Consider the following 24,419-nt stretch of genomic DNA (forward strand, 5'->3'; position numbering starts at 1 on the left):
GAAAGAGGGAGAAGTGGAGGAAGGAACCTTTAAAAATGTGTTGTGAGGATTATGAGTGGTTTCCCTTCAATGTTCTTTAAGTTTTATAAGATAGGAATTCCTTTTATTGACTTAACAGTATTTCTTTGAAAATGACATCGCAATGAGCCTAGACCACATGGAACCTTTAGTTCAACCTCTACCTTCCAGTATTTCCTAAATCAGAACCAAGTTCAATTTCTGAACTTGGTCTGTTCTTTCTAAACCACTTCTTTATCTATGATGGTGGGGTGGGGGTACATATTTTGAGATAAGTACTTAAATGCTTGTTAATTATAATAACTATTAACAGTTTTATAATCACAATCATAAAATTTTCTATCTAATTTCAATTGGCTTATTTTACCTGATTCTCATTACAACCCTGTGCATTAGTGAAAAAACAAAACAAAACAAAAATGTTCTTCTCTACACACGCACAAAACATTGAGGCTCAGAAAGTTTATAACTTACCTAAAGTCACAGTGATAGTTACTAGCAGAGTTGAGAGAGGCCAGTCCAGTCAAAAGGCAGCTGAAGTCTCTTCTCCATCGTACTGAGGGAAAACAGGTAGTAAAATAAATACTGACAATGCTACATGGAGAAGACTCCTTCCTAGATTGCCTCTTACAAGTTATTAAATCCTATTATTATCCAAGTTTTCAAGTAACTTTATAGCCAGAATAGAAATAATAGAGGAAAAGAGAACAGTGGACCTGAAGCTTACCTGCTATCATTCTGTAGGAGTTTATTCTATCAATTCTACTGATTTTATCTCAGGGTGGGGAGGTTTACTACGTTAAGACATAGCTACTCTGCTACTCTTAGCAATATGTAATATGTATAAAATTCCTAGCACAATAGCTAACATACAGTAGGTATTGTGGTTATCTATTGTTGCATTAAAATTTAGAGGTTAAAAAAAATCATTTTATGGCAAAATGAGTGAAAGGTAGTAGGAGGTACAAGCTTCCAGTTATGGAATTAACAAATTGGGGGGATAAAATGTACAGCATAGGGAATATAACCAATAGTATTGTAATAATGCTGTATGGTGACAGGTGGTAGCTACATTTGTGTTGAGCATAGCATAGAGTTGTTGAATCACTATGTTCAATCTGTGAAACTAATGTAACATTGTATGTCAATTATACATCAATTAGAAAACCCATTTTATGATATCTAATGATATATGTCAGGAATTAGAGTAAGATACAGCTGAATCATTCTTACGGCATCACAAGCGTTCACTCAGTGGTATTCAGATGACAAATGGGTATGGCTGGAGAGTCTAAGCTGGCTCCATTCACATGTCTGCTGCCTTGGTGGGGATGGCTGAATGCTGGTCTCGAGTGGGACTTTGACTCCAGTTTCTACATGTGGCTTCTCTAAGTGATATTTTCAAGATAGTCATACTTCTTTCATGAAAATTCAGGGCTCTCCTGGAGAGTATTCCAGGAGACCCAGGCAGAAGCTATAAGACTTTCAATATAACCTCAAAATCCGACAGCATTACTTCTACCACATTCTTTGGTTAAGCACCCAAGGCCAGCCCAGATTCAAAGAGAGGGAAATTTGTAGCCATCTTTTACTACCACAGTGAACCTCAGTAGATCTTTTTTTTTTTCCTTCCAGTAGCAAATTCCACATTATCTTATCTCTCCAGGCAACAGGAACGAAATTTAAAAAAAAAAAAAAAAAAAAAAGGAAGTATGATCCACAATAAAAACAGTTAGTAGGAGTAGACCTAGAATGACAGAGATAATGGAATTATAGGCAATGACTTTAAAATATTTTTTATACGGCTTCTAAATAAACTCAAGAAAATAAAAAAAAAAACCATGACATAAAGAAGATATAAGGAAGAACCAAGTGACACTTTTATGGGTAAAAATATATACAATGAAAAATTAACTGAAGGAGTTTGATAACAGTAAACATTACAGAAGGAAAAAAAACCTAAGAACTCGAAAAGTCAACAATAGAAACTATCCAAAATTGAGTACAGAGAGAAAAAAAGATATAAAAAAAATTAAGAGTATATCACTGACCTTGTGAAAATATTAACTCATTTAATATACATGTGATTGGAGCTCCAAAAGGAGATGAGAGAGAAAGGGAACAGAATAAAAGATATTTGAAGTGGTAATGACCCAGAATTTTCCAAATTTGATAAAAATTCTAAACCTACAATTCCAAAAAGCTCTAATGAGCCCCAAGAAGAATAAACAGAGAAAATTACATCAGGGCACATTATAATCAAACTGCTGAAAATCAGTGGTAGAGAATATTTTAAAAGAGAAACTACACAGTTTGTAATGCAACAGAATGACACCTTCAACTACTGAAAGAAAACTGCCAACCTATATTGTTTATGCCCAGTGAAAATATCTTTCCATATTGAAGACAAAACAAAGACTTTTTTAGATAAACAAACATTGGGGCGCCTGGGTGGCGCAGTCGGTTAAGCGTCCAACTTCAGCCAGGTCACGATCTCGCGGTCTGTGAGTTCGAGCCCCGCGTCGGGCTCTGGGCTGATGGCTCACAGCCTGGAGCCTGTTTCCGATTCTGTGTCTCCCTCTCTCTCTGCCCCTCCCCCGTTCATGCTCTGTCTCTCTCTGTCCCAAAAATAAATAAATGTTGAAAAAAAAAATTTAGATAAACAAACATTAAGCAAACTCATTGCCAGTAGACTTGCACTAAAAGCAGCAATAACACACTAAAGGAAGTTCTTTAGGCAGAAAGATAACATTACCAAATGGAAATTTGGATCTATACAAACGAATGAAGAACAGAGATGGTGGGTAGGAAGAATGTGGTTTCAAATCAACGTAGAACAGTTGAAACAAACACAAAAAGGAGAATTAACTCATACAAAAATATCAACACCTGGGGCGCCTGGATGGCTCAGTCAGTTAAGTGTCTCTCTCTTGATTTCAGTTCAGGTCATGATGTTATGGTTTGTGAGATCATGCCCTGTGTTGGGATCTGCACTGACAGCATGGAGCCTGCTTGGGATTCTCTCTCTTTCTCTGCCCGCCCCCCCTCAAATTACATAAACTTAAAAAACAATGTTAACACCTGAAATGCAAATTAAGAATGGAAAGTACTTGCATTTTTCAGATAAAATTATTTTTCTTTTCCATAATAGTAATAACAAAAACATACATATAACACATGTATACATACATACACACAAACCACCCTCCTCCAAATACATTTGACCTTTGTATTCAACATTTCTGAATAGAATATAGAGAGACAAATATACGCATACTACCTCTTGAATATATAGCTCATTTTCCTAATTTGAAACTGGGAACTGATTTGAAAGTGTCCTAAGCCAATAAATTCTTTTCTCCCTCGATAAAATTCACAGACAATACTTTGAAATTTTAATGAGACCGTGAATTTATTTCCAGTTCGCATATCAGAGCCAGAAAAAAATGTCACCCTCTGCCAAAGCCTACATTGCCATTTGTAAAAAACAAAAACAAAAACAAAAACAAAAACTACTTTTAGAACACTGGACAGATGACAAGTGTTCACCAAGCTGCTTTATCTAGAAGTACATACTGAATGCCAGCTGTGTTTATGGCATCATTTTAAGACCTCAAACATTATAATTTCTGACATTCAGTATTTTGCAATATATAATTCACTTTGATATCTACCTCACCTTGCTACTGCCCTTTTTTGGTGGAAGTTCATGAAGTCCTGACTCCCAATCCACCACCCTGCTTTCTTCACTGACACTTCATTTCAGAATCTGTTGTCAACTGCAGCCTTCAGCTTAAATCAGTTCCTTAGAGAGGACTTCTCTACACTCACATAGATCTATACTCTTCCTTCATAGCACTAACACCATGATAATAATATTGTTATTTAAGTGGGTCTTAAAAAATGTCTTGTTGGGGCGCCTGGGTGGCACAGTCGGTTAAACCTCCGACTTCGGCTTAGGTCATGATCTCATGGTTTGTGAGTTCGAGCCCCATGTCGGACTCTGTGCTGACAGCTCAGAGCCTGGAGCCTGCTTCAGATTCTGTACCTCCTTCTCTCTCTGCCCCTCCCCCACTCGTGTTCTGTCTCTCTCTGTCTCTCAAAAAGAAATAAATGTAAAAAAAAATTTTTTTTTAAATGTCAAATTCCCCCACTGGTTTTAGCTTCATGAAGGCAGGACCTTCATCTGACCTTGCTTACCACTGCATTTCCCACACCATGCGTGATGCCTGGAATGTGGTAGGCACTCAACTTATATGTAGTATTTTTAAATACATGTTGATTCCTGAAGTGCCTCTGAGTCAGCTTCATAGCAAAGGAAGGAATCTTCAGATTATCTATATATGCTTTACACTGAAAAGTTTGCAGGAAACTGGACTGCTCTCACTTTATCATATGAACTTCAGTCACTTAACCTTTCTTCAGATTATAAATGAACTCCAGATTATTTATGGACCTTACTTCGTCCATAAAATAACAAGATTTGGACAAATACATAGGTTCTAAACTGTGCTCCTCAAAACCTAAAGGTTTCCTCACCTGTTGAAGAAGAGTATTAAAGGAAACCATTTCCATTTTTTTCTTTTATTTTTAAGTTTATTAATTTATTTTGAGAGAGAGAGAGAGAGAGAGAGAGATTGAGCATGTCCACACGCACAAGCAGAGGAGGGGCAGAGAGAGAGGAAGAGAGAGAATGCCAAGCAGGCTTGGTAATGTGAGGCTCACTGTCACAAACCATGAGATCATGACCTGAGTGGAAATCAAGAGTCAGATGCTTAACCGACTGAGCCACCCAGGCACCCTTACATTTTTTTTTTTTCATTTAAAAGGAACACAACACAAACAAGAGTCTAAGGATAGGTCTATAATAAAATATTGCCAATAATATTGAAGCTGCACTGTAATGCTTACTAGAAAATTAGAAACAAATGAAATAAAGTAAATTTCTTAAGTAACACGTAAGGGATCATAATAGAGACATATGAAATCCTATAAAGGAAATAGTATGACCCTCTGTAATCTGCTTGAAGAAAACATCCATCAGGCAGAGGATTGATCAGCTGAAGGCAGAGAAAAAGTGGAGTCACAGATAAGAATTGTGGAAATTTCCATCTAGTCAATGTCCTGGACAAAGGAAACTTAAATCTGTGGATGTTTAAACTAGTGGATATCATACCCTACAGGCAAAACCATTCCTTGTAAAATGGTATTGATAGGCTCTCTTAGCCTGAGAACATTTAAAATCCATTTCAACTCCTTGTTTTGATTGATTTAATGCCCTTCAAGCAATCTTCTGCATCTGTCTTAGTTCTCTACAGTAGTCTGCGCACAAGAAAAAATACGCATGTCATCATGAATATTCTGGCCCATTGGACATTGTATTTCTCATCGTTGATTAATAAGTTGGCCAACAGATTTATATGTTTTTGTTTCTTTAACAAAAACACGTTAGTGTTCATAATATGCCAATTTTGTTCTAAGTGTTTCCAATAATAATTTATTAAATCTCCATGGCAAGCCTATGTGGTAGGTATTGTTATCCACATTCTATACTTTGCAGAATGGCAGTAGAATATGCTAAAGAATCTGATGTCTTTTTTTCCCTGTGAGTGAAAGCTGGCTCTCATACTTGCAGCTGCGTAGCTTTTACCAAATTATTTAACCTTTCTGTACCTCAGATCATCACCTATAAAATGGGGATAATAATATACCCTAAGTCACAGGGCTGTTAGGAAGATGTAATGATATATGTAATGCGCTTTTATAGTGTTTGGCATAGTGAGTGCTGTGTGTTTATTACAATCACAATATAGTGATTCAGTACTTCCATACATCACCCAGGACTCATCACAAGTGCCCTCCTTAATCCCCATCACCTATTTCACTCATCCCTCCACCCACCTCCCCTCTGGTAACAGTTTGTTCTCTATAGTTAAGAATGTGTTTCTTGGTTTGCCTCTTTTTTCCTTTTTCCCATTTGTTTCTTAAATTCCACATATAAGTGAAATCATATGGTATTTGTCTTTCTCTGAGTGACTTATTTCACTCAGCACAGCATAATACTCTCCATGTCATTGCAAATGGTAAGATTTCATTTTTGATGACTAATATTCCATTTAATATATACACCACATCTTCTTTATCCATTCATCAGTTAATGGACACTTCGGTTGTTTCCATAATTTGGCTATGGTAGAAAAAGTTGCTATAAAGATCGGGAAGCATGTATCCTTTTGAATTAGTATTTTTATAATCTTTGAGTAAATACCCAGTAGTACAATTGCTAGATTGTAGGGTAGTTCTATTTTTAAGTTTTTGAGGAACTTCCAGAGTATTTTCCATAGTTGGCTGCTCCAGTTTGCATTCCCACCAACAGTGCGAGAGGGTTCCTTTTTCTCCACATCCTTGCCAACACCTATTTTTTCTCGTGTTGTTGATTTTAGCCATTCTGACAGGTATGAGGTGATATCTCATTGTAGTTTTGATTTGTATTTCCCTAATGATAAGTGATGTTGAGTACCTTTTCATATATCTGTTGGCCATCTGTATGTCTTCTTTGGAAAAATGACTACTCATGTTTTCTGCCCATTTTTAGGTGGATTATTCATTTTTTGGGTGTTGGTTTACAAATTCTTTGTATATTTTGGATACTAACCCATTATCAGATATGTCATTTGCAAATATCTTCTCCCATTCTGCAGGTTGCCTTTTGATTTTGTTGTTCCCTTCACTGTGCAGAAGCTTTTATTTTGATGTTGTCCCAATAGTTTATTTTTTATTTTGTTTCACCTGTCTCACCTTCAGGAGACATATCTAGAAAGAAGTTGCTATGGCTGGTTGCTAAGAAGTTACTGCCTGTGTTCTCTTCTAGGATTTGTTGGTTTCAGGTATCACATTTAGATCTTTAATCTATTTTGTATTTATTTTTGTATATGGTATAAGAAAGTGGTCTGGTTTCTTTCTTTTGCATGTTTCTGTCCAGTTTTCCCAGCATCATTTGTTGAAGAAACATTGGTTTTCACATTGGGTATTCTTTCCTGCTTTGTTGAAGATTAATTGACCATACAGTTGTGGTCCATTTCTGGGTTTTCTAATCTATTCCATAGATCTGTGTGTCTATTTATGTGTCAGTGGCATACTGTTTTGATTATTACAGCTTTGTACTATAACTTCAAGTCCAGAATTATGATGCCTCCAGCTTTGCTTTTTTTTTCAAGATTGCTTTGGCTATCTGGGGTCTTTTGTAGTTCCTTACAAATTTTAGGATTATTTGTTCTAGCTCTGTGAAAAATGCTCTTGGTATTTTAATAGGGATTACATCAAATGTGTATGTTGCTTTGGGGTGTATAGACATTTTAACAATATTGGATCTTCTAATCCATAAGCATGGAATGTCTTTCCATTTCTTTGTGTCGTCTTCAATTTCTTTCATCACTGATTTATAGTTTTCAGAGGATAGATAGGTCTTTCACATCTTTGGTTAGGTTTATTCCTAGATATCTTATTATTTTTGGTGCAGTTGTAAATGGAATTGCATTTCTTAATTTTTCTGTTGCTTCATTATTGGTGTATAGAAACGCAACAGATTCTGTACATTGATTTTGTACCCTACAACTTTACTGAATTCATTTATCAGTTGTAGCAGTTTTTGGTGGAGTCTTTCCAGTTTTCTATACAGAGTATCATGTTGTCTGTGAAGAGTGAAAGTTTGATTTCTTCCTTGCTTATTTGGATGCTTTTTATTGCTTTTTATTATCTGATTATTGTGGCTGGGACTTGCAGTACTATGCTGAATAAAAGTGGTGAAAGTGGACATCTTTGTCTTGTTCCTGACTATAAAGGAAAAGCTATCAGTTTTTCCCCATTGAGGATCATATTCCTTGTGCATTTTTTATATATGCCCTTTATTATATTGAGGTATGTTCTCTCTAAACCTACTTCATTGAGGGTTTTCATCATGAATTGATATTGTACTTTGTCAAATGCTTTTTCTACATCTACTGATAGGATCAAATGGTTGTTATTCTTTCTTATATTAATGTGATGTATCATGTTGATTTGTGAATATTAAACCACCCTTGCATCTCAGGAATAAATCTCACTTAATCGTGGTGAAATTTTAAATGTATTGTTTAAATTCGTTTGGATTTGGTTTGCTAATATTTTGTTGAGAATTTTTGCATCTATGTTCATCAGGGATATTGGCCTTGTAGTTCTATTTTTTAGTGGTGTCTTTACCTAGTTTTGGTATCAGAGTAGTGCTGGCCTCATAGAATTATTTTGGATGTTTTCTTTCCTTTTCTATTTTTTGGAATAGTTTGAAAATAATAGGTATTAACTCTTTAAATGTTTGGTGGAATTCACCTGTGGTAATGGACTTGTGTTTGTTGGGAGTTTTTTGATTACTGATTCAATTTCTTTGCTGGTTATCAGTCTGTTTAGGTTTTCTATTTCTTTGTGTTTCAGTTTTGGCAATTTATGTTTCTAGGAGTTTTCAATTTCTTCTATGTTGTCCATTTTGTTGGCATATAGATTTTCATAATATTCTCTTATAATTGTATATCTGTGGTATTGGTTGTTATTTCTCCTCCCTCATTTGTGATTTTGAGAACTTCCTCTTTTCTTTTCAATAAGTCTAGCTAGAGGTTTATCAATTTTATTAATTTTTTTAAAGAACCAGCTCCTGGTTTCATTGTTCTGTTCTATTATGGTTTTTTGGTTTTTTGTTTTTTTTTTTTTTGTTTTTTGTTTTTTTTTTTTAGTTCCTATATCATTTATTTCTGCTCTAATCTTTATGGTTTCCTTTCTTCTACTGGCTTTGGGCTTCATTAGTTGTTCTTTTTCTAGCTCCTTTAGATGATAAGATTAGGTTGTTTATTTGAGATTTTTCATGCTTCTTGAGGTAGACTTATCTTGCCATATACTTCCCTCCGAGGACCACTTTTGTACATCCCAAAAGTTTTGGACACTTGTATTTTCATTTGTTTCCATGTATTTTTAAATTTCTTCTTTGATTTCCTCATTGACCCATTCATTGTTTAGTAGCATGTTGTTTAACCTCCATGTATTTATGGTCTTTCCAGATATTTTCTTATGGTTGACACCTAGTTTCAAAGTGTTTTGGTCAGAAAAGGTGTATGGCAGGGGAATAGTCTATATTTTGATCCAAGTCCTGGTCATGAGAATAGATGTGTACATATGGAAAGTGTAAGTACACATACATACTTGTATACATTTAAGTATATAATTATACATTTAAGATTTATGCATCTTACTGGCTGTAAATTATACGTTAAATTTGTATTAAAAACTTTTAATATAGGGGTGCCTGGGGGGCTCAGTTAAGCATCCAACACTTGATTTCAGCTCAGGTCATGATCTTATGGTTCGTGAGTTTGAGTCCCATGTTGGGCTCCATGCTAGAGCCTGTTTGGGATTTTTGCTCTCTCCCTCTCTGCCTCTCTCCCACTTGTACACTCTCTTACTCTCTCTCTCAAAAAGTAATAAACTTAAAAATATTTTAAGTTTTAATACACAAAGTGTCCCAAATAATGAAATAAAACCAAATTATGTATATATATATATTTTTTTTTTTAATTTTTTTTTTCGACGTTTATTTATTTTTGGGACAGAGAGAGACAGAGCATGAACGGGGGAAGGTCAGAGAGAGAGGGAGACACAGAATCGGAAACAGGCTCCAGGCTCTGAGCCATCAGCCCAGAGCCCGACGCGGGGCTCGAACTCACGGACCGCGAGATCGTGACCTGGCTGAAGTCCGACGCTTAACCGACTGCGCCACCCAGGCGCCCCTATATTTTTTAATCTGGAGAACTAAACCAAATTATTTGTTGTGTATAGAAAACTATCCCAGACGGCCTAAGCTAGACAATTTCCATACAGCCAAACTTGTCAAGACATTGCTTGTATTTCTAAGTCCAAGATCACAAAAGTTAAAGCTCAAACAGAAATTAACTGTCCCAAAATGATGATTCACATCTCCATTTGGAATCTGGTGGTGGGTTGCAATATAGTACCTTGAATTGTAGGTATCACCTGGTATTTTTATGTTACTTATAAATAATTCAGTAGGAACATTGACTAAAATGCCATTCTACCACTGAAACAGAAAACACACATAGTACAGATTAAAATGTTTTCATATTTAGGGACACCTGGGTGGTTCAGTCAGTTGAGTGTCTGACTTTGGCTTAGGTCATGATCTCAGGGCTCTTGGGTTGGAGCCCCACTTCCGGCTCTGTGCCGATAGCTCAGAGTCTGGAGCCTGCTTCTGATTCTGTCTCTGTCTCTCTCTGCCCCTCCCCCATTTGCCCGTGCTCACGCTCTCTCCCTCTCTCAAATATAAATTAACATTTAAAAAAATTTTTAAATAATAATTTTTTCATATTTAAAAATATAGTCTGTATGTTATATAAAGAGTCCCAAATATTTGTATTTGGCTGCATGATCCTTCTGGATCTACATCCCTGACTTTAATTCCTGTACTTGCTACATTCCTCATAACTTACCACAGTGTGTGTGTGTGTGTGTGTGTATGTATGTATGTGTGTGTGTGTGTATATATATATATATATATATATATATATATCACAATAGTAAAATAAATTCACTAATGAGAATCTTCTCAGCAAAGTAAAAACAGCAGGCAAGTGATAAATGTCATATTAATATTGCCCATTTTATAATCCACAGTTTCATAATATTTAAGTATCTGCATTATTTGTAACAATTTCTTCTTTTTCTACTACTAGCACTTTCTATGGTCACAGTGACTATTTCAATGTTATGCACTTGACATATCTCAGTGAGATATCTGTTGATTGATTGATACAGGTATTTAATACAAAAGGAGGCCTTTGAAATCCAAGTGGTGATATTTAACAAGCTTGATGCAAAATCACAAAATATTCTCAGCCTGATTGCCAAGAGATTAAATGGGAAGTTGGTGTTTCTGGCACACACAAGCTTAACCATGGCAAGGAAGATCAACTATGCTTCTCAACCCAGTAAAATTCAGTCATGCTCACCCATTCATAATTTATATTTTTTGATAAATAGGATGTTTCCCACGCAGCATCAATTAACTAAACCTCACACCAACGTGTACACACATACACAAAAACTATGTATTTATGATTACAGGGAACTCACACAAAACAAAATGTTAGAATGTTGATTGGATTTGCATGTTGCTAAAATTTCAGTGAAATGACCCTACCATCATGTGAAAAATTTAATAGCACAAATTGTTGTTGGAACGTAGAGAACTGTCTGTTCTCTTTACTAGCATTAACCAGGTTTCCCTCCCGCATTGCTACTGCAAGAACAAAAAAGACAGTCCTTAAAAATGGATCCTATTCTGCAAATTCTTCAAGTCAATCACTGGCACTTCACATGCATTTCTGTTTCACCATTATATCTTCTAAATGCAGACATTTGGCAAGGCTGAAAGGAAACATTTGATTCTAAGGCATACCTTTGTGGATCATTCTTGGTTACATAACTCATAGAAAAATAAATTAAATTACATCATGAACTTAAATATTTATTCTCTCTTATTTATTATAAAATAAATTTATTAATATAAATTTTTATTATCAAATATTTATTCTTTCCATATCCTAAAGTCAACTTAACTACTAAGTGTACATACCTCACTTAGATATAAAACTATAAGCTTTTTTCCCCCAATGAATTGTATGTGATGCCCCTAGTCATTAATAGTAAATACTGCTACTATTTGTATGAGGCACATTTTCTGAGTTTTTTTCATTATAGCAAGAATAATCACTGCCTTCTCATTTTGAACCATCAAAAACATAAAAAACTAAGTATCTTCAGTACCTAGTATATTTTCATCCAAAATAAATACTATTTTGATGCTAATTCTTTGGACAGTAGTATAACACCTTGAAGCTTTGCTAATGTTTTTGTCAACAGAATATATACTTAGATGTGTCTTTTTCCTTTTCCACAAATATTCAAAATTTATTCTGAAAGTAAAATAAAATATTCTAGCCAAATAATCACAAACATTTGCTTTTTTTCCTCTACCATCTGCTTTTAAAGCAGTAATCACAATGTTACACAATTCTTTAAATAAATGTTTTGCTTTTGAAAACATAGACAATGGAAAACACATGCAGCTGCTTGCCCATGTGAAGGCACAGAGAAATAGGTCAATATAACCATGTATCAGTTAGCTCTAGCTACAAAATACCACCTAACAAAACAACCATGAAACCTCTATGAGTTTTAAGGCTCATGCACCTGGGATTAGCTAGGGAGTTACAAGGCATCCACGTATCACAATAATTTATTCTCCATAATCCTCAACTTATAGTAAGACTATTGGGGGAAAATGGAACACAGGCTCTGTAAACAAACATGCTGTCTTTATTATTTCATTAGCTAGACGCCATGTTCCAGCCAATTATTTTTTGCTCTTTATTTGAAGAGAAAAAGGTACTTTGGAAGAAAACTCTTCCTACATGTTTTCATAATGTTCAGGCTAATAACATTTTAGAAGTTAGAGAGGAGGGGCGCCTGGGTGGCTCAGTTGGTTGAATGTCCAACTCCTGATTTCAGCTCAGGTCATGATCTCACAGGTTCATGAGTTCCAGCCAAATTGGGCTCTGTGCTGTCAGTGCTGGAAATTCTCCCCCTCTTTTTGACCCTCCCCCTGCTCACACTCTGTCTCTCTCAAAATAAAGTAATAAACTCAAAAAAGTTAGAGAAGAAAGTGAAGGAAAGCTTAAGCTAATAGGTGATAAATTTTAGAGTTGTAACTAAGGTAATTAATACCAAGAGTTTAAAAATATGTTTTAGGGGCGCCTGGGTGGCGCAGTCGGTTAAGCGTCCGACTTCAGCCAGGTCACGATCTCACGGTCCGTGAGTTCGAGCCCCGCGTCAGGCTCTGGGCTGACGGCTCAGAGCCTGGAGCCTGTTTCCGATTCTGTGTCTCCCTCTCTCTCTGCCCCTCCCCCGTTCATGCTCTGTCTCTCTCTGTCCCAAAAAAATAAATAAACGTTGAAAAAAAAATTTTTTTTAAATATGTTTTAACTCAATAATGAGTTTATTTTTCCAGATTATGTGTATATTACTATGAATATATCCAGGTAAAATGTACAAACTGCTAAACTGAATTTGGCAATTTATGTGATCAATTTCTATTGTGATAATTCATTTGTTTAACATTATTGAAATCAGTCTTCTGTGTCAGGCTATGTTATAATCATCATGATATAAACTAAGTTCATCCACTAATAATTGATAATTAATGTTCATCTAGGACTAGAATTGCTGTCATTCCCCCATTCACTTTTGTTTAGGATTTATTGTGCATATTGTATCTCAGAATCATTGTATCATGGTTCTGAAATCCATAATCCTTATTAGTCCATTTGTATTGGTGGGCTTTCTTTGGTGAAAAACGTGGCTGAGAAGAATGAGTAAAATGTCAGCATTTCAAATATTTTGTCTTTTAAAACATGTTATGCTGTGTAGAGGAAGAGAAACATCTTTTCTTACCCTTCTAACTTCTCAGCTAGGGCTCTATCACCAAAGACACATTAACAAGAGAAAAGAATACTTATTTAAGTTTTACATGACTTGGGAGCCTTTATGAAGAAATGAAGACTTGAAGAAATGACATTTTTATACTAGGTTAGATAAAAAATGGAAGGTGGTGATAAATGTCACTGGACAAAGGGGTATGAGCTAAAGGTAGTAAACTGGGGAAATCTAGCAAAGCCTATGTGTTCAGATTACCCTTAGCATCCCTCTGTCTTCAGAAATAAGATTGCTCTTTTATCTGGGTATAGGGAGGGCACCTCTCATATGAGAGTCTTTTATGACCTGCTTCAGGGGAGAAGGGGCTCGGAGAGTTCTTCCTGAACCTACTGTTTCTCAATCCCTTCAGCTTAAAATATGCAATATGCCAAGGTATTATATTTTGGGGTAGCATGTTTTAAACCCCATTATTCTCTCATCTGAAATTTTCCCAAAGAAGTTTGACAGTCCAGAAACTTAGTGGGTAGATCGATCATCCCCTGTCCTAGCAAACCAGGCTCTCAGTCCTAGGAATAGGTCAATCCTAAAGAGTTGTTTCATTTCAAAAGGTGATGATATGAATGGCAGCAAGGGCACCCATCTGTTAGGCTTCTAACGGTGTTAGTAATCAGGCATTTAATGAGATACATTTCTATGGAAATAAAAGAAAAACAAAGGTTAATGGTTCCAACAAACTATAAATTCAATTTTTGAACCCAGAGGGTGGTCAGTCACGATTTCTAGATGTTGGGCTCAAAGCACCTGTAGGTAGGGTAGTAAGGGCAGGGAGTAACAATCAATAAATTTTTTTGGTTTGCAGTGTGAATGTCTCTGGTGATGGAATTAGATGTCCCAGTGAAATTTCTGAGTGACCCACACAGTTATAGGTACAAAGAGTACCCATACATAATCTGTTGTGGTGATTCCCTAAAAGTTTATATCATCATCCAGCTTCGGCTTATAGGACTTTGAGAAATGGGTAGTTTTCGTTTTTAGTGATGACAAGTCAGGAAGGTGAGAGAAAATTGGATATGGTAACAACTGACAAGATGTACAAAATGGCAAAATCTAATTTAAAAGGAAATGAAAAATAGTTCAAAGATGGCAAACATTCACAAGGGTGGGTAATACTTTCTAACTGAAACAAAATTTTTCTCTACAGTCACCTCCATTTCTACCATAGATAATCAAAGACTATTTTTATTTGCAAAAATAAATCTAGTCTTATTAAACTTGGCCCAATTATTTATACAAGTACAACAAGAAAACTGATTGATAATATAGGCCCTTTGTAAGTCTGCTTTGCAGGAATCCTCTGGAAAAGCTCAAAGTTAGTTCAAAGTCAGAAAGACTTTAGAATTTGATTTGGGGAAATTTGTCAAGAATATCAAATGATTTGAACACTTGATTAAATAAGGTCTTGGTCAACTATCTAACCAAATTTGACAATAGAAGATTTTTAAGGCAAATATAGAACATTACATAGTTGTGAACAAAACCCTCTTTTAATATTAGAGACCTTAATAAATAAGTAATCAAAAGACCTTATAAAGACAACATGAAGCACAGGAAATTAGTTTGATAAAACACAGAATCTTTGTTTCCTAGGCAAATTTCTTAAAAGGCAACTGAAGATCTGCATAGCCTGGCAGGTAAAAAGCCAAGCAAGGTCCTCAAAACACAAAAACAAAACAAAACAAAAACCTAAACAGGAAGAAAATAGCTGACTCTGGGAGAGAAAGGATCAATAAACAATGGGTACTTAACACTAAACTCAAAAGGGTCACTATCCAAAGATTTGACAAATACAAATATTTTTTCCTGCTAACCTGAATTTGGAAAGGAAACAGCAAGGAGAAGTGTTTACCTTCCTCTCTCAACGAAGATAAAGATCCTGAAAACTGATACGTTAAGAATTCTTACATTCTGCTGGCTTTCTGCCAGTTGTCCCAGACCTTAGCTGCAGTCTCCAAGGTGATGGAGTATCCCAGCCTTCTACTATCCAATCCTCATCACCAGAAACTGTAGAGGAGGAAAATAGTATGTTTTTCCTTCTACCCTTCTAGTTCCTCAGCTGGGGCTTTATAACAGAAGATGGATTAACAAGAGAAGAACGTACAAATTTATTTAACGGAAAATGTTTATGTGTCATGGAAGCCTTCATAAAGAAATGAAGACCCAAAGAGGTGATTAAACCTGAGTGTCTTTATGCTGTTTTGATGAGGAATGTAAAGTCATGGGAAAATGTGATAGAACAAAAGGGTAGAAAACTGAAGGGAGCTTATTCATTGTTCATTCAGATTCCCTTGGTGTTTTCTGAGATAAGGATATAGGCAGGGCACCACCCACATGAGAGTCTTATGACTTGGTTCAGAGGAGAAGGAGATCAGAGTCCTTAATGCACCTGTTGTTTCTCAGATTCCTCCAGCTTAAAATGTTCAACATGCTAAATTGCCATGTTTTGGGATAGCGTGTCCTGAACTCCATCAACTACAACTAAATCAGTAGTAGGAAAAAGATCTTTGTTCTCACTTCAAGTGTGTATGTGTTTATGTGTGTGACAGAGAAAGAGAGAATTCAAGAAACATGAATTATATATTTCAGAAATTCATGCATTGTGAAAGAATATAAACATTCTTTGAATCTTTTACCCAAAATCTATTAAATTACATTTAGATGGTATTTCTGTTCCAAGTCAAATTTCTTACATACCATTGTAAACTTACTCTAATTTTCTTAATAGGTCATTTACTTTTGAACACCCAAATTTTTAGACAGTGAAGTTACAAATTAAGTCCACATTATCTATAAGCAGTGTGTGCAATTTTACAATAAGCATGTCCTCAAGATCCATGCCCTTAGAGCAGGTTCTATATGCAGGACTATCTTTGAGCTTGAGAAACTCAATCTCCTTGGGTGATACCTAACAGGTGTGTACCTTATCCTTTGTTTTCCTTTGGCATGGCCCACTTTTACTGGGAGATTTTAATTGAATAAGTTGTTATGCTTTTATTTTTAAATTCAGAATCTTGGATCTGGACCAATAGGTTTTAATCAATCCAATTAACGGAATGTAAGTGAGAGACCTATGAGAAAGGATGGATAATTTATGAGACCTAAATTTGTGAAACCATATTAAGGCAACATTCAGCTTTATGCTGAAACATCCAGGGTTGTAAAGAGCTGACAACCTACCCTTTTGTCATTCCCATCACCTCCCCTCTTCTAAGAATAGATCATTTTATAAACTGATTTGGCCCCACTGATGCACTGATTGAACAAATTGCAGATATTATGTCTTTTTTTTTTCTCTCTTTTTTTTTTTTAGAGTCACTCTTTTTTATTTATTTTTTTTTTACAATATATGAAATTTATTGTCAAATTGGTTTCCATAAAACACCCAGTGCTCATCCCAAAAGGTGCCCTCCTCAATACCCATCACCCACCCTCTCCTCCCTCCCACCCCCCCATCAACCCTCAGTTTGTTCTCAGTTTTTAACAGTCTCTTATGCTTTGGCTCTCTCCCACTCTAAACTCTTTTTTTTTTTTTTTCCTTTTTTTCTCCCCCTCCCCCATGGGTTCCTGTTAAGTTTCTCAGGATCCACATAAGAGTGAAACCATATGGTATCTGTCTTTCTCTGTATGGCTTATTTCACTTAGCATCACACTCTCCAGTTCCATCCACGTTGCTACAAAAGGCCACATTTCATTTTCTCATTGCCACGTAGTATTCCATTGTGTATATAAACCACAATTTCTTTATCCATTCATCAATTGATGGACATTTAGGCTCTTTCCATAATTTGGCTATTGTTGAGAGTGCTGCTATGAACATTGGGGTACAAGTGCCCCTATGCATCAGTACTCCTGTATCCCTTGGATAAATTCCTAGCAGTGCTATTGCTGGGTCATAGGGTAGGTCTATTTTTAATTTTCTGAGGAACCTCCACACTGCTTTCCAGAGCGGCTGCACCAATTTGCATTCCCACCAACAGTGCAAGAGGGTTCCCGTTTCTCCATATCCTCTCCAGCATCTATAGTCTCCTGATTTGTTCATTTTGGCCACTCTGACTGGCGTGAGGTGATACCTGAGTGTGGTTTTGATTTGTATTTCCCTGATAAGGAGTGACGCTGAACATCTTTTCATGTGCCTGTTGGTCATCCGGATGTCTTCTTGAGAGAAGTGTCTATTCATGTTTTCTGCCCATTTCTTCACTGGGTTATTTGTTTTTCGGGTGTGGAGTTTGGTGAGCTCTTTATAGATTTTGGATACTAGCCCTTTGTCCGATATGTCATTTGCAAATATCTTTTCCCATTCCGTTGGTTGCCTTTTAGTTTTGTTGGTTGTTTCCTTTGCTGTGCAGAAGCTTTTTATCTTCATAAGGTCCCAGTAATTCACGTTTGCTTTTAATTCCCTTGCCTTTGGGGATGTGTCGAGTAAGAGATTGCTACGGCTGAGGTCAGAGAGGTCTTTTCCTGCTTTCTCCTAAGGTTTTGATGGTTTCCTGTCTCACATTCAGGTCCTTTATCCATTTTGAGTTTATTTTTGTGAATGGTGCCAGAAAGTGGTCTAGTTTCAACCTTCTGCATGTTGCTGTCCAGTTCTCCCAGCACCATTTGTTAAAGAGGCTGTCTTTTTTCCATTGGATGTTCTTTCCTGCTTTGTCAAAGATGAGTTGACCATACGTTTGTGGGTCTAGTTCTGGGGTTTCTATTCTATTCCATTGGTCTATGTGTCTGTTTTTGTGCCAATACCATGCTGTCTTGATGATGACAGCTTTGTAGTAGAGGCTAAAGTCTGGGATTGTGATGCCTCCTGCTTTGGTCTTCTTCTTCAAAATTCCTTTGGCTATTCGGGGCCTTTTGTGGTTCCATATGAATTTTAGGATTGCTTGTTCTAGTTTCGAGAAGAATGCTGGTGCAATTTTGATTGGGATTGCATTGAATGTGTAGATAGCTTTGGGTAGTATTGACATTTTGACAATATTTATTTTTCCAATCCATGAGCAGGGAATGTCTTTCCATTTCTTTATGTCTTCTTCAATTTCCTTCATAAGCTTTCTATAGTTTTCAGCATACAGATCTTTTATATCTTTGGTTAGATTTATTCCTAGGTATTTTATGCTTCTTGGTGCAATTGTGAATGGGATCAGTTTCTTTATTTGTCTTTCTGTTGCTTCATTGTTAGTGTATAAGAATGCAACTGATTTCTGTACATTGATTTTGTATCCTGCAACTTTGCTGAATTCATGTATCAGTTCTAGCAGACTTTTGGTGGAGTCTATCGGATTTTCCATGTATAATATCATGTCATCTGCAAAGAGCGAAAGCTTGACTTCATCTTTGCCAATTTTGATGCCTTTGATTTCCTTTTGTTGTCTGATTGCTGATGCTAGAACTTCCAGCACTATGTTAAACAACAGCAGTGAGAGTGGGCATCCCTGTCGTGTTCCTGATCTCAGGGAAAAAGCTCTCAGTTTTTCCCCATTGAGGATGATGTTAGCTGTGGGCTTTTCATAAATGGCTTTGATGATATTTAAGTATGTTCCTTCTATCCCGACTTTCTCAAGGGTTTTTATTAAGAGAGGGTGCTGGATTTTGTCAAAGGCCTTTTCTGCATCGATTGACAGGATCATATGGTTCTTCTCTTTTTTTTTGTTAATGTGATGTATCACGTTGATTGATTTGCGAATGTTGAACCAGCCCTGCATCCCAGGAATGAATCCCACTTGATCATGGTGAATAATTCTTTTTATATGCCGTTGAATTCGATTTGCTAGTATCTTATTGAGAATTTTTGCATCCATATTCATCAGGGATATTGGCCGGTAGTTCTCTTTTTTTACTGGGTCTCTGTCTGGTTTAGGAATCAAAGTAATACTGGCTTCATAGAATGAGTCTGGAAGTTTTCCTTCCCTTTCTATTTCTTGGAATAGCTTGAGAAGGATAGGTATTATCTCTGCTTTAAACGTCTGGTAGAACTCCCCTGGGAAGCCATCTGGTCCTGGACTCTTATTTGTTGGGAGATTTTTGAAAACCGATTCAATTTCTTCGCTGGTTATGGGTCTGTTCAAGCTTTCTATTTCCTCCTGATTGAGTTTTGGAAGAGTGTGGGTGTTCAGGAATTTGTCCATTTCTTCCAGGTTGTCCAATTTGTTGGCATATAATTTTTCATAGTATTCCCTGATAATTGTTTGTATCTCTGAGGGATTGGTTGTAATAATTCCATTTTCATTCATGATTTTATCTATTTGGGTCATCTCCCTTTTCTTTTTGAGAAGCCTGGCTAGAGGTTTGTCAATTTTGTTTATTTTTCAAGAAACCAACTCTTGGTTTCGTTGATCTGCTCTACAGTTTTTTTAGACTCTATATTGTTTATTTCTGCTCTGATCTTTATTATTTCTCTTCTTCTGCTGGGTTTGGGGTGTCTTTGCTGTTCTGCTTCTATTTCCTTTAGGTGTGCTGTTAGATTTTGTATTTGGGATTTTTCTTGTTTCTTGAGATAGGCCTGGATTGCAATGTATTTTCCTCTCAGGACTGCCTTCGCTGCGTCCCAAAGCGTTTGGATTGTTGTATTTTCATTTTCGTTTGTTTCCATATATTTTTTAATTTCTTCTCTAATTGCCTGGTTGACCCACTCATTCGTTAGTAGGGTGTTCTTTAACCTCCATGCTTTTGGAGGTTTTCCAGACTTTTTCCTGTGGTTGATTTCAAGCTTCATAGCATTGTGGTCTGAAAGTATGCATGGTATAATTTCAATTCTGGTAAACTTATGAAGGGCTGTTTTGTGACCCAGTATATGATCTATCTTGGAGAATGTTCCATGTGCACTCGAGAAGAAAGTATATTCTGTTGCTTTGGGATGCAGAGTTCTAAATATATCTGTCAAGTCCATCTGATCCAATGTCTCATTCAGGGCCCTTGTTTCTTTATTGATCGTGTGTCTAGATGATCTATCCATTTCTGTAAGTGGGGTGTTAAAGTCCCCTGCAATTACCACATTCTTATCAATAAGGTTGCTTATGTTTATGAGTAGTTGTTTTATATATTTGGGGGCTCCGGTATTCGGCGCATAGACATTTATAATTGTTAGCTCTTCCTGATGGATAGACCCTGTAACTATTATATAATGTCCTTCTTCATCTCTTGTTACAGCCTTTAATTTAAAGTCTAGTTTGTCTGATAGAAGTATGGCTACTCCAGCTTTCTTTTGGCTTCCAGTAGCATGATAAATAGTTCTCCATCCCCTCACTCTCAATCTAAAGGTGTCCTCAGGTCTAAAATGAGTCTCTTGTAGACAGCAAAGAGATGGGTCTTGTTTTTTTATCCATTCTGATACCCTGTGTCTTTTGGTTGGCGCATTTAATCCATTCACATTCAGTGTTATTATAGAAAGATACGGGTTTAGAGTCATTGTGATGTCTGTATGTTTTATGCTTGTAGTGATGTCTCTGGTACTTTGTCTCACAGGGTCCCCCTTAGGATCTCTTGTTGGGCTGGTTTAGTGGTGACAAATTCCTTCAGTTTTTGTTTGTTTGGGAAGACCTTTATCTCTCCTTCTATTATAAATGACAGACTTGCTGGATAAAGGATTCTCGGCTGCATATTTTTTCTGTCTATCACACTGAAAATCTCGTGCCAATTCTTTCTGGCCTGCCAAGTTTCAAAAGAGAGATCCGTCACGAGTCTTATAGGTCTCCCTTTATATGTGAGGGCACGTTTACCCCTTGCTGCTTTCAGAATTTTCTCTTTATCCTTGTATTTTGCCAGTTTCACTATGATATGTCGTGCAGAAGATCGATTCAAGTTACGTCTGAAGGGAGTTCTCTGTGCCTCTTGGATTTCAATGCCTTTTTCCTTCCCCAGTTCAGGGAAGTTCTCAGCTATTATTTCTTCAAGTACCCCTTCAGCACCTTTCCCTCTCTCTTCCTCCTCTGGGATACCAATTATGCGTATATTATTTCTTTTTAGTGTATCACTTAGTTCTCTAATTTTCCCCTCATACTCCTGGATTTTTTTATCTCTCTTTTTCTCAGCTTCCTCTTTTTCCATAACTTTATCTTCTAGTTCACCTATTCTCTCCTCTGCCTCTTCAATCCGAGCCGTGGTGGTTTCCATTTTGTTTTGCATTTCATTTAAAGCATTTTTCAGCTCCTCGTGACTGTTCCTTAGTCCCTTGATCTCTGTAGCAAGAGATTCTCTGCTGTCCTCTATACTGTTTTCAAGCCCGGCGATTAATTTTATGACTATTATTCTAAATTCACTTTCTGTTATATTATTTAAATCCTTTTTGATCAGCTCATTAGCTGTTGTTATTTCCTGGAGATTCTTCTGAGGGGAATTCTTCCGCTTGGTCATTTTGGATAGTCCCTGGTGTGGTGAGGACCTGCAGGGCACTTCCCCTGTGCTGTGGTGTAGAACTGGAGTTGGTGGGCGGAGTCGCAGTCAGACCTGATGTCTGCCCCCAGCCCACCGCTGGGGCCACAGTCAGACTGGTGTGTGCCTTCTCTTCCTCTCTCCTAGATGCGGGATTCACTGTGGGGTGGCGTGGCCCGTCTGAGCTACTTGCACACTGCCAGGCTTGTGATGCTGGGGATCTGGCGTATTAGCTGGGGTGGGTAGGCAAGGTGCACGGGGGCAGGAGGGGCAGGCTTAGCTTGCTTCTCCTTAGGTGATCCACTTCAGGAGGGGCCCTGTGGCAGCGGGAGGGAGTCAGATCCGCTGCCAGAGGTTTGGCTCCTCCGCAGAAGCACAGAGTTGGGTGTTTGCGCGGAGCGAGCAAGTTCCCTGGCAGGAACTGGTTCTCTTTGGGATTTTGGCAGGGGATGGGCGGGGGAGATGGCGCTGGTGAGCGCCTTTGTTCCCCACCAAACTGAGCTCTGTCGTCCGGGGGCTCAGCAGCTCTCCCTCCCTTTGTCCTCCAGCCTTCCCGCTTTCCGAGCAGAGCTGTTAACTTATGACCTCCCAGACGCTAAGTCGCGCTTGCTGTCGGAACACAGTCCGTCAGGCCCCTCCGCTTTTGCCCGCCAGACTTGGGGGCTCTGCTTGGCCGGCGAGCAGCCCCTCCGCCCTGGCTCCCTCCCACCAGTCCGTGGAGCGCGCACAGCCTTGCCGCCCTTCCTACCCTCTTCCGTGGGCCTCTCGTCTGCGCTTGGCTCCGGCGACTCCATTCTGCTAATCCTCTGGCGGTTTTCTGGGTTATTTAGGCAGGTGTAGGTGGAATCTAAGTGATCAGCAGGACGCGCGGTGAGCCCAGCGTCCTCCTACGCCGCCATCTTCCCTCCCATGTTCCTATTATGTCTTGATAGACAGGCATGATGTACTAGGTGAAAGGAATTGCTGTAAAGAGGCCATTAGTAATGTGATGGTGAAGTGCTGGGGGGAAGGGAAACATTCTATAGTCCTGTGATTAGGTCTTAGTCTTTTAGTGAGACTGTGCCTCACTGTGAACTTCACAAGTTTTTCACGTTTTTTTTCCTCTCTCCTTAGATAGAATAGGATGGCTAGAGTGACCTAGAGTTGGGTATTTCCCTTCCCCAGTCAGTTAGGACCTGGTTAATAGTTTCCCCTGGGTGTGGGGGGAGGGGGGCAGGCCTTGTTAAGAACAAAGTGCTCTGATGTATTTCCAAGTGGTTTTCTCTTCTCTTTGCCAGAAGCACAAGGGGCTATTTTTTCTACTGTTTACTATTAGAACATGGTTGAGCCTGGAGGTAAATCTCACAAAACTGTGGAAGTCCCCCTGTGACTGTGTCCCCATGGAGATCTGTCAGCACCGTGCCTCCAGGATTCACCAATCCCAATTCAGGTTTCCTATCCTGACACTGGTTCTCTCTGTGGTTTCCACACATCAATTTCCACTCTGGGAGTCTGGGACTCCCTTTATTTGCCTGTCTGTCTCTACAATCTTGCCAACAGTGGTTTGCCCAATGTCTTCTCTTCTCCAGGCTCCTGACATGCTGAACCAGAAACCAGAAGTTTCAAATGCATTTCAATCACTGCAAACATTAGTAGTTCAAAAAATGCAGAGATCAAGGAAATAGATTGCTGAGAAATAAAACCCTGCAGCCTAGGAGGGAAACACACAATTTTAGTCTTATTTCTTTAAGTAAGGAAGTAAATGGATGATGCGTAATTATGAATATTTATATGGCAAAAACAGACCCATGGATAAGATGGTAAGTGTGATGAGGTGTTGTCTTTTTGTAAAGTGAGTTAGGACACCTTCTTCCATACAGGATTCTATCAAGAAGTTGCTGTAGCAAAAAAAAGGAAGTAAAAAATGGAACACCTTGGTGAGCGGACATACTGAAATACATTAAGATGTCTTATTACTGATATAAGGAAAAAACCTTGGCCTTCTGAAAAGTGTCCAAAAAAGCAAACTGTAAGAAAAGTCACAACCTTTAACTTGCATATGCAACAAAGATGCTACAACCCTGAGAATTAGCTCCTTGTCAGCCAGTTATTTCCACACTGCAGCAAGTAGATGATAAGATCAAGGTAATGGTTGAAGAGACTTTTGGTTGGGCAAAAAGATTGTAACCATACCACTATTTTTCATCTTTAAGATATATCAAATAGATTTAATCCTCTTAATGTGTTCTTAATATATGTTCCAATGGCATTCCAAGACATTTCCATTGACATGTGCCTGATATGAATTCAGTAGTCGTACAGAACATGAATATGGTATATTGCCCTCCAGTTAATAATTTGAATATGATGTCACACAAGGTATATGAGTTTACCACAAATTCAAAGATGACATTTGAAGTTTTATTTTCTGCATTTGACTCTCACTCTCAGTTCTTGGTTTGTTGGGGGAAAACTGT

The 24,419-nt window shown here is 37.6% G+C and overlaps 1 protein-coding gene across 6 annotated transcripts in view; it reads left to right on the forward strand.

Moving 5' to 3' along the window:
• The window catches only part of TSHR (thyroid stimulating hormone receptor), a 160,582-nt gene that overhangs the window by 66,350 nt on the left and 69,813 nt on the right, over window positions 1-24,419 (forward strand). Inside the window, exon 2 of one of the 6 annotated variants that reach the window (XM_045451764.1) lies at window positions 15,654-15,773. The exons of the other annotated variants lie outside the window; for them this stretch is intronic. The gene's annotated coding sequence lies outside the window, so the exon portion shown is untranslated. The remainder of the gene's footprint in view (window positions 1-15,653; window positions 15,774-24,419) is intronic. 6 annotated transcript variants of the gene reach the window in all.

The sequence above is a fragment of the Leopardus geoffroyi genome, chromosome B3 (genome assembly GCF_018350155.1).
Source record: "Leopardus geoffroyi isolate Oge1 chromosome B3, O.geoffroyi_Oge1_pat1.0, whole genome shotgun sequence".
NCBI classification, from domain to species: Eukaryota; Metazoa; Chordata; class Mammalia; order Carnivora; family Felidae; genus Leopardus; species Leopardus geoffroyi.